General features: G+C 41.3%; 1 protein-coding gene across 2 annotated transcripts in view; it reads left to right on the forward strand.

Moving 5' to 3' along the window:
- Positions 1–17,076, forward strand: part of GRK4 (G protein-coupled receptor kinase 4) — a 152,737-nt gene that overhangs the window by 36,876 nt on the left and 98,785 nt on the right. Inside the window, exon 1 of one of the 2 annotated variants that reach the window (XM_069977351.1) lies at positions 7,374–7,460. The exons of the other annotated variant lie outside the window; for it this stretch is intronic. The gene's annotated coding sequence lies outside the window, so the exon portion shown is untranslated. Of the gene's footprint in view, positions 1–7,373; positions 7,461–17,076 lie in introns of those variants that run through there. 2 annotated transcript variants of the gene reach the window in all.

Below are 17,076 nucleotides of genomic sequence, written 5' to 3' on the forward strand. Positions count from 1 at the left end.
ATGGAGAGGAGGGATGTAGAGGCGGTGCAGGCCTAGGGCAAAGACACTGTAAGCCACACCAATCTAACACAGGGTTGCAAGTTTAAAAGTTGTTTTTTAGGACAATTACCACAACTGCTGAACGGACCCCAGGACAGATCTTTGATTAAAGGCAGCTATCCGAAGGTACAAGCAGTTTGGGGGGGGGGGGGGGGAGACTGTGTGTACAGAGTCACTTTAAGACATGAATTATGGTAGCATTTAAATGGGTACTCCAATCTCAACTGATGTAGTTAAATAAAAATGGGAGGAGAGCAGCCATGTTTGGGTAATATCATACACCACCAGTCCTTGCACATGGGGCCCAGTTCCATTATTATTTAGTATTCTTTGCTGTGTAACGTGACCTGATCTCTTGTTGTGTAATCACCAGGAATAACTCAGCTGTCCGGGAATAATGTGAGGAATTTTGACGTTTCCCTCCCACGTGTTGCATTGATAATAGACCTTGTAGTTTTATTAATGATATCACTGTTGGAGTAATAGGTTACATTACTGGGGGAACACATGTATAGTTAATGAGTTACTAAAAGAATTCTTACAGATCTTTACAGAATGTTGTTTTTTGGTGCTACACATGGGGATATCTGCTGTTTTCATGCGTTTTGTCCCTTTCTGGATTCATTCATATTGTGTTACATAATAAATCCTGAGTAAGTTTGCTTCTTATGTCCTTTGCTCTCCTCAGTTTTCAGAGAATCCCTTTTAGTACTTGCAGGAGATACTTTGGAATATAAGTTTTGTCGTTTATGAAGTGTTCTTGGAGAAAATAAAAACTTGGAATGCTGCAAACTGGACAATACATTGGAAATGCCAATATACACAGTGTTCTGGTGTTCATGTGGGAGTCTGTGCTGGTGGAGGGGGGGGGGGGTCTACCTTTTGACTTGTTTTATGTTTGGGTAAAGCAGGGCTGAGTGTGACATTTAGCACAACATTGTAAATGTATCACAATTAATGCAGCGAGCCATGAAAAAAAAAATGTAATAATAGTAATGATAATAACCAGAAACATGGATTCAAGAACAACACAGGCATAACTGGTAGATGTGGCTTAAAGGGCTACTTTAGCAAATAAAATTTATATTATTATTATTATTATTATTATTATTATTATTATTATTATTATTATTATTATTTTCATAAAGTTATATAACTTTGTAATATAACTTTATTAAAAGGGTTCTCCCACAAGAAAAAAAATATTTTCAATTAAATGATGGTAGAAAGTTATATAGATTTGTAATTAACTTTTAATAAAAAAAAAATAAAAGTCTTCAAGTACTTATCAGCTGCTGTATGTCCTTTAGGAAGTGGTGTATTCTTCCTGCTCTCTGTTGTCATGCTCTATCTATGGCAGGAACTGTCCAGAGCTGTAGCAAATTCCCATAAAAGACCTCTCATGCTCTAAACAGTTCCTGACATGGACAGAGGTGGCAGCAGAGAGCAGTGTGTAACACGGAAAAGAATAAACCACTTCCTGCAGGACATTCAGCAGCTGATAAGTACTGGAAGACTTGAGATTTTTAAATAGAAGTAAATTACAATTTTTTTTTTTTTTTTTTTTTTTTTTCAGTAAGAAGCGACATCGCCTCACTGTTGCCACCAATTTACTGTGTCAGGAACTGCAGGGCTACACAAGCCCTTCAACCCCAGCACAGTTGCTAGCACTGCTGTATCTCCCATCATGTCTAATCTAATGTTAGACATCGTCCCCAGGAGATGTATTCGAATAGACATTGGAGACACTCAGTATAAATAACACTGCTTACAGCAGTGCCAGGACCAGGGCTTCAGCTGCCCTGCAGTTCCGAACACAGCCATTCGTGGCGGCCTGTGCAACCAATATTAAAAAAAAAAAAACGTGTGTGTGTGTGTGTGTGTATGTATGTATGTATGTGTGTGTATATATATATATATATATATATATATATATATATATATATATATATATATATATATAATAATCTCAAATCTTCTCTAATAAAGGTATATTATAAAGCTGTATACCTTTTATTTTACATATATTTAATAATCTAGCCCCAAACAGTAGGAGCAGAATGGAGTTTGTTATTTTGCACAGTGTTAAGTCATGGTGGGGCCACTTTCTCATCTCTCCTCTAAGATGGTGAATTCCTCCTAGTAGTCCTGATCTTCCCCTTTCCCAGTAGTCACAGCGAGCTTGAAACATACAGCACCATGTTCTGTGCAGCCCTCATTTCCAGCACATTAATATACCATTCGTACCTTGTACTTTATGAGACTACTTTCCCTGCAATACCAGAATGAATACGTATTTATAGAATGTCCATTTAGTTACTAATTCCCTCACAAACCTTCGTTCCCCGTATGAAAATATTAGGTGTGAAGTAAAATCCGTCTATTTACATGGTGGTTTCACACAGGGATTCCAGGAAGACGAGCATAGACTGGCCTCAAGCTTTAGCCAACCCCATGATGAAGAAAACTCAATTAGCCATCACCTTCTACCAACCTGTTTCCTGTGGCTGTGAAACACGCCGTGCCAAGAAATTTACACTAATGAGATCACTTACATTGCTTCCTAATTTTATTTTAAACCTTCTTGGCAGAGCCTCCATAAATATTAAGTGTGCGCTCACTGCGGGGGAAGACGAAAGTTTCATTTCCAAACATCTCCAGCGTGCCTGCCGTTCATATTGGCCTGAGATTCCTGTGTGTGTGTGCCAACTCTTAGGTTTAGCAAGCTTCATCTATATAACGGTAAAAAGAGAATTACGCACAAGATACGCGAGGCTGTTTCTGCTCACGCCAGGGTGGCTTTGTTCCTGTAGGTATATATGTGGATGGGTCTGCCAGAGCGAGTAACAATAGGACACAGTAGAGTAACCTCTAGGACACTGCCTTAGGTTGTCTGCATGTATGCATTGTGGCTCTCTGTTGGTTGCTGAACTGCAACTCCCAGCATGCCCTGATAGCCCTCAGCTGTTTCCATGGATGCAATCTGTTTTACAGCAGTGTTCATGAACTTGTGACTCTACAGTACTTGTATAACCACAATTCCCAGCATGCCCTGGCTGTCTCCTGGAGCAGGCTGTATATGTATGCATTAGGTTCTACAGCAGTGTGGTACTACTTGTAGCTTTTTGTGTGTTGCAGAACTACAACTTCCAGCATGCCCTATCAGGGCATGATGGGAATTGTAGTCGGGCAATAGCTGGAGGGCCAGAGGTTGGGAAGCATTGCTGTATTGCTGTACAATAGAGATGAGCATGACTTGAGTATGCTCGAGATGGATCGCTCGGTGTTTGAATACGAAGTTTGATACAGGCCTAGGAAGTCCTGAAAAACATGGATACAGCCATAGGCTATGTTCCTCATACATTAACATAGTGAGAAAAGCCGTCAGTCTTGTTATATAGACAAGAGGTAATGATGATTATTATTAGCGGCTGTCTATATTACGAGATGGCCGCCTTCTCTTGCTATGAAGTGGGAAGATAGCCGTACGCCATAGGCTTTATCCATGCTTTCTAAGGCTCCATGGGGTTGCATCCAACTTCGTCAGCCACCGGTACAGACAAAGAGAAAAAGTTAGGCAACACTGCTATAGAACCTAATGCATACTGGAGACAAAGCCAGTCAAAGCATGCTGGGAATTGTAGTTCTGCAACAGTATAGAGCTAGGGCAAATTTATTTAAAGCAAATGTACCATCAGTCCACATGACGGAACGCGTGGAGTTAATCTGTCCCGTCTACTTGTGAGAGAGCAGTGTTCTTATATCAACTATATTTTTTGTTTTGTTTGTGTGTATAATTTTTTTTGCACATTTTTTTCACTCTTTTGGCCAGAGTTAGGTTAAAGGAGTACTCCGGCCCCCCGAAAAGAAAAAAAACAAAACACAGACACACAGGAAATATATTTACCATCCCTCCAGTGACGATTGCCGTTCGAATCTCCCGTACTCCTTTCCAGGTCTGGGTGCAGTGAATTGGTTGGAGCGCATCACGTGGCTTCCAGCAAGCTCAGCCAATCAGGGCTGAGCAAGCTGGAAGCCATGTGATGTGCTGCAGCCAATGAAAAGCCTGCTGGTGCGCATGTGCACCAGCAGCCTTTTTCTCTCCCATTCACTGCTGTGGAAAACAGCGAAGAGGAAGGAGACCAGGCCCGCCGCCTGCTGTGACGACATCGACCCAAGATGGCGCCCGGGAGAAGAGGACTGGGTCGACAATTATTTGGTTTATATACTTTTTTTAAAGTGTAACTGTCATATTTTTTTTTTATTGCAGAAATCAGTAGTATAAGCGATTTTAAGAAACTCTGTAATAGGTTTTATCAGCCAAAAAAGCCTCCTTCTGTACTCAAGAAGCAATTTCCCAGCCTCCCCCCCTGACTTCTTATCTGTGCATTATCAGGCAAACACGTCTTCATTACAGAGAAGCCAGTGAAGACTGGCTCTGCTCTCTCCATTGTAAGCCTATGAAGGGGGGAGGGGCTGAGGGAGATGAGGGAGCAGGAAGAGGTGACATGAAGGTCAGCTGTTTGTAGACTGTCTGGGCACCTAAACCGCAGGATTCGGGGGTCAGAAAGGTCAGTGCTTATCTATGAACTTACTGAGAGAAGATTGCAGGGTGTTGTGCTGTGCTGGACTGCTCCGTGCTCCGTCACTCCTAACAGCCCCTCCCCTCTCCATAGCCACATAATGGAGACAGAAATGCTGCTTCTTCTGAAGTGAGGGGGGAGGCTGGGAGATTGCTTTTTCAGTCCAGAAGGAAACTCTTTGGTTTATAAAACCTATTACAGAGTTTCTTAAAATCACTTGAACTGTTGATATTTAATGTTTTCAAAAAAATGACTCTGAAATGACAGTTACACTTTAACTTCCGGGGTGGAGGGGGGGGGGGGGGGGTAAAGGTGTAAAGGGCCAGACCGCATTTTAACACATCTTACAAAGTTATATAACTTTGTAATGTGTGTTAATTAAGCAGAAAAAGAAAATCGCTACACTACCCCTTTAAGCGCTTCCTCTACTATGACATCATTACTAGCCCCCTACCGCGTGCTTTGGCTACTATGTGCATTATCTGTGAACTCTGACATCACTATGTAAAGTAATCTTACGTTGTGACATCACTGTTCAGTAGGGCCTCTCTCCAGATTTTACTATGGTTACATGTTTTGCCCCTGATTGTCTAAACAATATACAAGAAAAGAAATGCAAAAACTATTAGGTCTTAAAGCTTTCCCAATTCTGGGTATAAACAAAATGGCAATACAACAAGGAAAAAACATAAAATCCACCAGTGTAGCAGTTCCAGAATGTAGGTGACAGTAAACACAGCAAACACTAGATGAATAATTGTATATTTTGAAGTGATTAAGAGGATACTCCTATCTGACATCGCTAGGACATGGCGTCAGTTCTTGATCGATGGGGGTTCATTCAGCCTCTTGGACCTCCAGCAATCCTGGGTGAACCAGCACTGATCCCTTCATTGTTTTCAGCACAGTGGAGCCTGACCACCGGCTATGTGATGGGTGACACTGTAGAGACTGTGGCGGGCTGCAGTGTCAAGGCTTTACTCTCCAGATTAGTGGGATACCTGTACAGATCATAAAAAGAGATGAGCACAGCTCCAGCATGCTCAAATCCCATCATTAAGCACATGAATACTGGAAAATGAAGAAGTTGGGAGGCCTATGGAGTCTGGGAAAACATGGATGCAGCGATACGCCATAGGCTCTATCCATGTTTTATCAGACTCCAACGTATTCATTTACCAATATTCAAACGATCAAACTTGAGCGTGCTCCTCTCCAATCATAAAGTAGTAGAATATCCCTACTGCTTTTAAGGGATCCCCATTACGTTAAATATATAGTCCAATTTGTAGGCGTCATCCCTTAAAGCAGGAGGTGAGTTGATGGATATTTAGTTTAAGTGTCACTGTCGTGAAATATTTTATTTTTTTTTTTTTGCAGAAATCAATAGTCCAGGCGGTTTTAGGAAACTTTGTAATTTGGTTTATTAGCCGAAAAATGCGTTTTTGTCATGAAAAAGCAGTTTGAAGCTCTCCCCCCTGTCTTCATTGTTCTCCTATGGAGAGAGCTAAATAAAAGACCAAAACAGGACAACAAAGACTTAATCTACAAATAAATCACCCTCTATCTCCTCTGACAGTCACCACTGACCTCTCTGAGCTCTGATTACAGCTGTCACCCAGCTCCATGACTGTAATTCTCTGTTATCTGCTTTCTGCTGTCAGCTAACTTCCTCCTCCCCTCTCTATAGACCAGACTGGGTACGTCTGATGCGACAAGTCACAATTTCCTGATATTTTGCAGTGTCTGGAAAAGAGGAGGGAGGGGGACCTGGGAAAAGGCTTTTTAAATGCAGATAATGGCATATTTGCCTAATAAACCCAATTACAAAGTTTCTTAAAATCGCCTGGACTATTGATTTCTGCAAAAAAAAAAAAAAAAAAAAAAATACGACCGTGACTCTTAAAGTTCCAGGACAAATTACCCACCTGACTACATAGCCGAGAAGAAGCAGAGATTTCTATGAATACATGGGTAGTCCTCCTCCAGCTCTATAATATGCTGCCATAAGATTTGACCGCATTTTCAATGTGTCTGGTTCCCTTTAAACTTCTTTTTTAAAAATCTTAAAAAGCTGTGTGTGTGTGTGTGTGTGTGTGTGTATTAGACTAGTTGTAAATCTCTCTAAATAAAACATGGGAAAATGGGAAAAATGTCCCATTGTGGACTGTAAGAGAGAGAGGAGCACAAGTTATACAAAAAATGAGAAGTGTTTTGTCTCTGACGTAGAACTGGTGGCATCGCTCATTGGTGATGACAGATGCTTTTGTGTTTAGTGAAATCTGTGAGCTGATCTGTTATGCCGTCTATCTGGTGACTGATGCACTTAAAACCGCCTCTTGTCTCCTTCTTCCGTCAGAGTCATGGCCTATTACATTTTATTATCTCCGGCCTCTGCTCCCCTCCTCCTCTTCTTCTTCTTGCTGTCTTCTTTGTACAGTACACTGCAGAAAATGTACAAATTTAAAAAGAAATACAGCTCTTGCATTTTTAAGAGACTCTCTCCGTAGGTTTTTTTGGTCCTATACAAGAGTAACATAAACTGGTGACTGAGAAGCTGAACAGAATGATGGATCCACTTACATTCTGTGCAGCTGATTCAGATATATCCTCCTGAATAACATGGACAATAAGTAGTCCTCTCCATTATGTGCATGAGCCCAGTAGTCCTCAATATTCATGAGAAGCAGAAAACTCCGCCCACCAGCTGCTGATTGGCAGTTATCTATCCATGCTGTGTATGGCAGTCAACTGTCAATCAGCAACTGAACGGCGGGGCAGGGGTGTGACAAGGATCCTATTCTCCTGCATATTAGGAGAATGGCTAAACAGAATAATGTAAGTAATACACCAATCTGTTAAGCATTTCTGTCACTAGTTTATTCTGCCTTCATTTAAGGCGGCATAAACCTAGTGACAGATTCCCTTTAAATATAAATTATTCACCTTGGGTGCAAGGTAACATAATAATTTTATTCTCTGGGTATGTGCGATACCAAATTTAACCTCCTTTTAAACGCACTGATTATCTGACGGATCACTGAAGCCAAAGCCTGGAATGGATGTAATAAGAGGAGAAATCTCAGTCTTTCTTTTATGACTTCTTCTTTGTTTATAGTCTGTTCCCGGCTTTGGCTTCAATAATCTGTCACATAATCTGTGTGTAAAAGGACCCTTATGTAGTTTGTCATATAGGTTTTACTCTTTTGACACAATGGAAAAATGTTTTACTAAAAGAAAAAAAAATACATTGTGCCCCCCACATTTCAAGACTTTTTTTTATTTTTTTTTTCTACATCCCAAATCTGAATGTAAGTAATTGTTCTTTAGAATAGTGTCTGTTATGTAACCATCAGCCTTTTATATAGAATGGTTATATTATACCCATGTAAAATGTAAATGTTCTATAAAATCTCTTCCAATCATACAATTGTTATGTGAGTGCAGTATTTCTTTGCACAGTGCTTTTTGGCTCTATATCCAGCAAAGTGGTAGCTGTGTCAGTGCTGCCAAGCAGTTCTAGTCAGTGTGCCAGGCCGGGCGGCATATGCAGTCCTAGAACATGTTGTGCAACATATGTCACTACTTTTATGTTCCTCCTTCTGTTTTCTTGAGCATCGTTATAATCTGTGGAGAGATAGGCTCCTGGGGCCTCTCTTATCGTCAGTGACTTTGCCTTTAGGTTATCAGTTGTGGTCCCTGCCAAGTTTTTATTTTGTATGACATGCATTCCCTTTTCCACCGTTGGCATTGCACTGTTGGTGCAGGTTATTTTATGTTCTCTAGATAGTTTATGTTTTACATGCTCCAGATACATTTTGTGGATTGCTCTTTTTTTGCCAAATGTAATGATGCAACTTGCATAGGCAGATCCATCTATCCATCCAAAAATAAAGAGCAAAGTATTGCACTAAAAATCTAGTATTAAAGTACTTATCAGCTGCTGTATGTCCTGCAGGAAGTGGTATTTTCTTTCTAGTCTGACACAGTGCTCTTTGCTGCCACCTCTGTCCGAGACAGGAACTGTCCAGAGCAGTGGCAAAACCCCATAGAAAACCTCTCCTGCTCTGGACAGTTCCTGACATGGACAGAGGTGTCAGCAGAGATCGCTGTGTCAGACTGGAAAGGAAAATACCACATCCTGCAGGACACACAGCAGCTGTTAAGTATGGGAAAACCTCAATAGAAATTTCAAATAAACACCAGTTCATTTGAAAGAAAAAGATTTTTGCCGGAGTACCCCTTTAAAGCTGCATTAGTTAGATGGCTATTATTGTTCCAGGGCCACAATATTAGTCCATAGGTTAGTCGGCATTGTATATGTATTCTATGAGCTACTCTTTCATATGTTCATGTCAGATATCATGCCCCCACCCCCCAGTGCGGGCTCCGCTAACATGGGATCAGCACTTAGTGTCTTATCATGTATTCCTTCTCGCCCATGCACGCACATGATGTGACAAGTATTCTGCAAGTCACTGATAAGTACTGCTATATGCCATTTATGTTAACGCTGTAGTTGCTGCTAGCTCTTGTGCTTTGTATAATATCATGACTATAATAATACTTGTAAATGATTTCACAGACCAAAGTATACAGCACTTCTGACTTAACATCCCCTGCTGGCTGCCACAGTCATCATAGTATCTTATAGTCCCTCCATAATGCTGTTATATACTTTAGTTTCTAATTAACAGTATATAGTCCCTATATAGTACTGTCATATACTGTGGTTCCCAATGAATAATATGGAATTTGGCTAATGTCCTTATATAATCCCTACATAAAACTAGTTCCCATTGAATAATATGGAATGTAGTTACTGTCCTTATATAGCCCCTATATAATACTGTCATATACTATCATTCCTAATTACTGCCTTTCTCCGAAAATAAAACCTATCCCAAAAATAAGCCCTAGCTTCATTTTGCAGGCTTTATAGAATAGGCTTAAAATATAAGCCCTACTCCAAAAATAAGCCCTAGTTACAGTCCGCTGACCAGATCCTTGATACTGGGTGGCTGAGCATCAGCCAATCACTGCCAGGCTTGTTATGCTCCGCCCCCTCCTTCTCAAGACAAGCTTCAGGGAAGGCAGGGGTGGTAAGAAGTAGTGTATATTGGTCATGGGGGTACGTGGGCCAACTACGGAGGGAGGTATACAGTATGGGGACTACCTGCATATTGGGGGGTATATACAGTATGGAGGAACATCTATAGAGGGAGGTATACAGTATGGGGACTATGTGCATATGGGGATGTATACAGTATGGAGAAACGACTACAGAGGGAGGTATACAGTATGGGGACTACCAGCATATGGGGGAACAACTATAGAGGGAGGTATACAGTATGGGGACTACCAGCATATGGGGGTGTATACAGTATGAAGGAACAACTACAGAGGGAGGTATAAATACAGTATGCGGACTATATGCATATGGGGGATGTATACAGTATAGGGGAACAACTACAGAGGGAGGTATACAGTATGGGGACTATATGCATATGGGGGGTGTATACAGTATGGGGGAACTACTACAGAGGGAGGTATACAGCATGGGGACTACCAGCATATGGGGGGGGTGTATACAGTATGGAGGGAACAACTACAGAGGGAGGTATACAGTATGAGGACTACCTGCATATGGGGGATATATACAGTATAGGTGAACAACTACAAGGGGAGGTATACAGTAAGGGGACTACCAGCATATGGGGGTGTATACAGTATGGGGGAACAACTACATAGGGGGGAGGGAGGTATAAAGTATGGAGGCCGATATCGGCCGAATACGGACGATAATCGTTCCGTGGAATAGGGCCTTTATATAGTACCCTCCTAATACCGCCATCTTTATATAGTGCCCTCATAATACCCCCATCCTTACATAGTGCCCTCATAATACCGCCATCTTTATATGGTGCTCACGTAATACCACCTTCCTTATATAGTGCTCACATAATACCGCCATCCTTATGTAGTGCTCACATAATACCGCCATCCTTATGTAGTGCTCACATAATACCGCCATCCTTATGTAGTGCTCACATAATACCGCCTTCCTTATGTAGTGCTCACATAATACCGCCATCCTTATATAGTGCTCACATAATACCGCCTTCCTTATATAGTGCTCACATAATACCACCTTCCTTATATAGTGCTCACATAATACCGCCTTCCTTATGTAGTGCCCATGTTATACTGCTATTTAGCATTGGTTCTGCTGATTGGTGTCCGTTCCAGGTTCTTACCTTTTTTATATCATGCCCTAATTACATTAACCTGAACAGCCCATAATAGATAATAAAATACTATTCCGCATTGTACCACAGTGACAGTCGTCTCTTTATTTTTGTATGTCTTTTTTAAACGTGGCAGCTCAGCCCTTGGTGTGCCTGTCACCGCGCTGGCAGTTGGCTTTAACTGATGATTTGAGATGTCATAGGTGTAATTAATGAGAGTCAAATAAGAGCACTTGTGATTATAATCCCTCTCTGCAAGGGGTGGAGAGCGCAAGCAAACAATGTCGTCTTATTGATAGGAGAAAGGTTAAAGAAGTGCTAGCCAAGAAGATTGTTTGAGCTTGGAGTATGACAAAAAATTGTTCCCAACGTGCTTCACTCTTAGTGTTGACTCTACTAGTGTTGTATCAATTTTTTTTCCTGCTTTAGTTGTTCCACATGTTGAACAATAGCCAATACATAATAGAACATGGACATAATATATTTTATATACCCCTCGCCTACCTCCATCTTTTGTTACCTCCTCCCATAAAAAAAGTTTTGTTTTTACTATTGAGTTATATTGAACGCAATATTCAAACTGCTGTTTCTTTATACACACATTTTAGTGATGGCAGTAAAAATTAAAGGGGTGATCCAGAATTAGCAAACCATAGCTGCTTTCTTCCAAAAATGACACCATACCTGTCCTCGGGTTGTGTGTGTGGGTGTGGTATTACATTTTTACTCCTGGATAACCCATTTTAATGCTAGCGGGCCTTTGCTATATATGTCCCAAAATATGGCCTTTTTTTATTTGTGTTTAAAGCCCCTATTCCACAGGGTGACTATGAGGAGTAAATGAGTGCTGTCGGCAGTTGATTGCTCCTCGTTCCCCACTCACTGCCTCCGCTATTACACATGGCAGCAGCGAGTGGGTGAGAGGACAGGGGGAGTTGCGGTGGCGGAGGGGGGGGGGCTGCACGGGTGATCGCTAGATCGCCCGGGCAGCCATTAGCATATAGCAGCGGTCTGCTCCCGCCGCTTCTGTTCCACGGAGCGAAGGCAGCAGGTGGTTGCTGTATGAGTCGTTTGTCTTTCAGCCATATTGAAAGGCAACGACTGCAACGATCAGCCAACATCGTTCATGTCGGCTGATCGTTGCCTTCTATTACACGGAACAATTATCGGCCGATAATCGTTCTGTGTAATAGGGCCTTAAGAGTTACAAATAAAGAAGTAAACGAAAGGGGATAGCAATGGGGACGGACACTACCCCATTTCTGCTCAACTTTACTTATATATAATTGTTGCTTCTCTGATTGTCTCACACAATAATTGGCAAAATCTATACAGAGGCAACAGTCCCAGTCCCAATATGCATTCACATATGAAATAAGCTAGTGTCTAAGGGTTCTTTTATATGTGCCAGCTTAGGTAAACTATTGGCAGTGTATTGGAATTGTGCATCAAACTGACAATAAATACACTTCTTATAGAGTACATAGGACTGGTATGGTACTGTACCAGTTGTATAGTCCTCATCTTCCCCTGTAGGTGACAACCTGTTTGGTCTGTTACCTTTCTTCATGTGACTTAGCAGAAGGTATTTACCTCATGAGCACGGAGAGCCTTGAACGGGCTGCGTTCTTGGCTATTTATTTTATGCTACAAAACTGGTCATGAGAGGAGGTCATTGTTCCTTCTTGGCCTGGTAGTAGCAGCTGTGGAGGTGTTTTTCCCACAAGAATCAACAGTAGATTCAGTGAGTTTGACACTGTCTGACGTCAGGGGCTGACACCAGTGAACAATGACTGGCTCAGGGAATCCTAGCTCCGCATTCATTTAGCTTTAACCCTTCATACCACCTGCAAGGCAGAGGAAAATAGTGCAGAACGTCATAGTATAATGCCAGGTACTAATAATATCAGGTACTAATATTATAATATCAGGTACTAATAAAAACTGCACAGAATACAGGGCATATTTTTACTTTTCCAGAAGCTTTCTTGTTAACTCCTTACTGCCCCCTACTGCTTGTCACTTAATAATTTTATATATATATATATATATATATATATATATATATATATATATATATATAATTTTTTTTAATTAATATTATTAATAATAATTTTATTTTTTTATGCGGACGTCCCTTTATGTTTCTATGTTTTCTGAGTTGTATATGGCAGAATTATCTTGGCACTGTATGCCAGTCAGTATGCCAGTCAGTATAAACTGAAATGACATAACTTTTAAATAGTAAGGCCGTGGGGCCATATTTGTTTTGTTGCGCGGAACCTCAATAACTGTAAAACTAGCCTTAAAGGGAATCTATAATCAGTCTTTGGTATAGACAACTTTTAGTATCTTCTGATTGCCGCCATGCTCGAGCCCATTCGGTGCTTTTCTTATTCCAATCTGAGGGTCTGCTCCTATAAGTTTACTCAAAACCATTTATGTATTTTTTTTTTTTTCTGGACTAGTCTTGTTTCAGTGCTCTGTGACCCTAAGGGGGCATTAACACGATCTCCGCAAACTGTAGCATGGACTGTGTCCTGCAGACTGGATCTCTGAGCTCCCTGCATCCTGATTAATTATGATGTCGGGCGCTCCAAGACTATTTGAAAGTTCACACTAGTGTATCGACACAGCCGCACTGCTGTGTCAGTAAACCATTGCGAACATTTAAACAATATCTGAGCTCCTTACATCATAATTTAATCATGATGCAGGGAGCTCCGAGATTCAGTCCGCAAGACACAGTTCATGCTATGGACAGTTTCCGGAAATTGTTTGGATGCACCCTAAGACCTTGTTCACACATCTATAGTTACGACCAGTAATCGCAGACTGCACTACGGTTTTGCATCTGTAGTTGTCCGAAATTCGCGGACCTCTGCATAGACATTGCAGGTACGTACTATTTTGCGGTACGACAGAAATCTGTAAAGTACACGGCTTTTAGTGACAGTGTAATTTTATTCATGCATAGTTTTTAGGTGGAAATACTGTTTCGCTTCTAGTGACGTAGGTTTAAACAAATAGTAAAGAATTTAGTATTTTGATCACCCATTTTTTTTCACGACTAAGAGTAAAGATAGGCTCTGGAAAATGTCCTTTGCTTTCCATCCCATTGTCTCCATCTGTATGATACGATAACACCGGTATCCGTGCACTTAGCGTGTTGACACATATGGTAGTTTGCACCAAATTCATTGTCGCTTTTGTAATGGTGCGGACTTCCCCCTAAATGAACTCCGCTGGCAACACAGTAAAATGTATTCCAGCCTACTTCAGCATGGGGAAAGCTTGGAAACCCAACAGGTATGTTGACTCTGGCAGCCCTGACATGCATCTCATTGCTTTTATGATCCCTCAACAAACATGTAATGGTTTATATTGCTGCTGATAAGACGTTTTAGACAGGTGCGCTGCTCGGATCTACCAAAGGAGCCTCCCGTAGGTCTAGAACAATTGTGTTATAAAAACAGCCATGTTTTCCTATGTGTTTGCAATGGTCGTCCAAGAAACCACTCCAAACAAACATTGGGTCTTACGTAGGAAAACAAGTCCAGACCAAAAGATGTTGCTCACTGGCAACCAGATTCCAGCTTATATCCCTTTTAGTTAATGGACGGAAGAGTGTTTCGGCTGGAGTAGATTACTAGTATGTGTTCTCCGATATAGGAAATAGTGGGTGTTGCTTTTTATCCTGTGCTTCGATCCACAGTTTGACTTATACTATACTATAACTATAGTTTGTGGCCTTTTTTATGTGCTCTTTTTCCTAATTTTTGACCTTTTATCCAAGCCTGGCCTCAGTATGGTGGTGCTTCGATGACTAACCTTAATGACAGCAGGGATGGTGAGCCCATTGGGCATGGCATTGGCATCCCATACTACTTTCTTCCCTATCCATTACACTTGCCATCTATCTTCACCATTAACCAGTTGGTGCTATATAGGGTGGATCATCCACATTGCAGTGACAGGGATTGTGGGTAGAGTTTAGGGCTTAATGTCATACCTGATGGTCCTCCTCCAGCATGGAACAATACATCATCCTGACACTAGGCAGTTGACAGGAATCGGTAAGTCAGCGCTGCAGGGGCAAAGGGTGTGGGTAATTACACTTTCTTTGTTACAATCCCCCCCCCCCCCCCACACACACACACACACACACACGCACCCGCCGGCCTGAGATTTTTTAGCTTTGATGGTACTTCTCCTTTAACTGTTTCAGGAGAAGTCTGGCAAAAAAATGTATTACAGTATTGGATTGCCACCCTAAAGTTATACAAATCACCAATACACTTTTATTACGGGAAATGCTTAAAAAATGCTTTTTTTCCCTGCACTTACTACTGCATCAAGGCCTCACTTCTTGCATAAAATGGTGATGTCACTTCCTGGATAAAATGGTGATGTCACGCCCCGACTTTCAGAGCTGTGCGGGCTGCTGGAGAGGATTATGGCGGAGGGATGCTCAGTGTCCCTCCAGTGCCCTGTGTCCCTCCGTGTCCCCCTGCCATCATCCTTTCCAGCAGCCACAGCCCGCACAGCTCTGGGAGTCGGGTTGTGACATCACCATGTTATCCAGGAAGTGACATCACCCTGTTATCCAGGAAGTGACATCACCATGTTATCCAGGAAGTGAAGCCTTGATGCAGTAGTAAGTGCAGGGAAAAAGCACTTTATAAGCATTTCCTGTAATAAGTGTATATTGGTGATTTGTATAACTTTTGGGGGCCAATACAATACTTTAATAAAAATTTTCGCCGGACTTCTCCTTTAATTTGACAGCTCTCTTTGACCAATGAGTGGAAAATTTAAAGGGTTTGGATAATAATTTTCTGCTAGAACAGCCTTTAAAAAGTAAGTGGACTATATTTTGTCCTGCTGCTGGGTGCCTTATTGGTGAGCCGTAATCTCTGAGAGAGTCCTACAATAAAATTTCCTTGCAGCACCACCACAGGACAAGTGAGGAATTACATTATAGCCAACAAGTTGTGGATCTTTCAGAGTAAAGAGACCATCTACTGATAATAGTGTTTTTATAAACTAGAAAGTTCCTTCTTGTACATTTGCACTTTCAGATGCATAAGCCAAAGCTTAAGAAATTGGGGACAGTATATTCAATTTGATCCCATTAATGTAATTTTCTTCAGGGGAAGTGCTATCTTGCGACATCACCAGTGACTGCCATGTATGATAGCCGCTTTGCCTGCCAATGTAAATAGTGTGTAAGGTTTAAGAAAAATTGTTTACATTACATTAAAAAAAATCACAAGTGACTCCTTTACACAGTACAGTGCATGCCAGTGTAGTGCAGATGGCTGTGACGCAACGTCAGCACAGATGTCCCATGAAAGCCCAAGAGACAGCACAGTGTTCAGAGCAGGCCACTCTTGCATCCCCCTGCACACATGGCAATGACGTCCCTGAGTGGCTTTCGGATGTCACTTCTGCCTGAAGGATAAACAGAGAAAAGGCCAGGAGTTACGTGGGCAAGGTGACTTCTGGGAACCCAGCGCAGCATGCCTGAAGCCTAAACATATGGGGAGCACAAAATCTAAATGGAAAATCTATGCCTAATCGTATATAATTACATAGTGTTGTGTAGGCGCATAGGTTTTTCCCTTACACTGCACTTCAGTAAGACGTACGTCTCTCCGGCTGTAAGAGAATGCCATTGTTTGCCTAGTGTCAGATCTCCGAACTTACCTTGTTAACCAATTCATACACATTGTGGCTGCCTGTCCGGCCTGTACCAGGTAACTAGTGGATAACATGGATTCATAGAAGCAGTCTATATGAAAGCTCATTCTAATCTCTTGAATGAATCCATTACCGACAAGGTTATTGAATGGGTATTATTATTATTATTATTTATTATTATTCAGTGTGTGTGTGTGTGTAGATATATATACAGTGTGTGTAGATATATATATATATATATATATATATATATATTATATTAATGTATGTATATAATTATAATTATTTTTTTGGCTTATACCCAACTTCTCTGAGTTTCTTTTCCAATTCATTCCAGTTCATTCATTTCTACCAGCTTCATAAAGAATGAATGCAGCGCAGGTCATGGTGGCCACGTAGCCTTGGTAAACACTCCATTCATTGCGGGGCAGCTTTCAGGAGCAATGGGCTGAACCCCTAGCAATGAGATTGATACCCCTTATGCTATCATGCTGTCAACTGGC

This window comes from Dendropsophus ebraccatus, chromosome 7 (assembly GCF_027789765.1).
Source record: "Dendropsophus ebraccatus isolate aDenEbr1 chromosome 7, aDenEbr1.pat, whole genome shotgun sequence".
Lineage (NCBI taxonomy): Eukaryota > Metazoa > Chordata > Amphibia > Anura > Hylidae > Dendropsophus > Dendropsophus ebraccatus.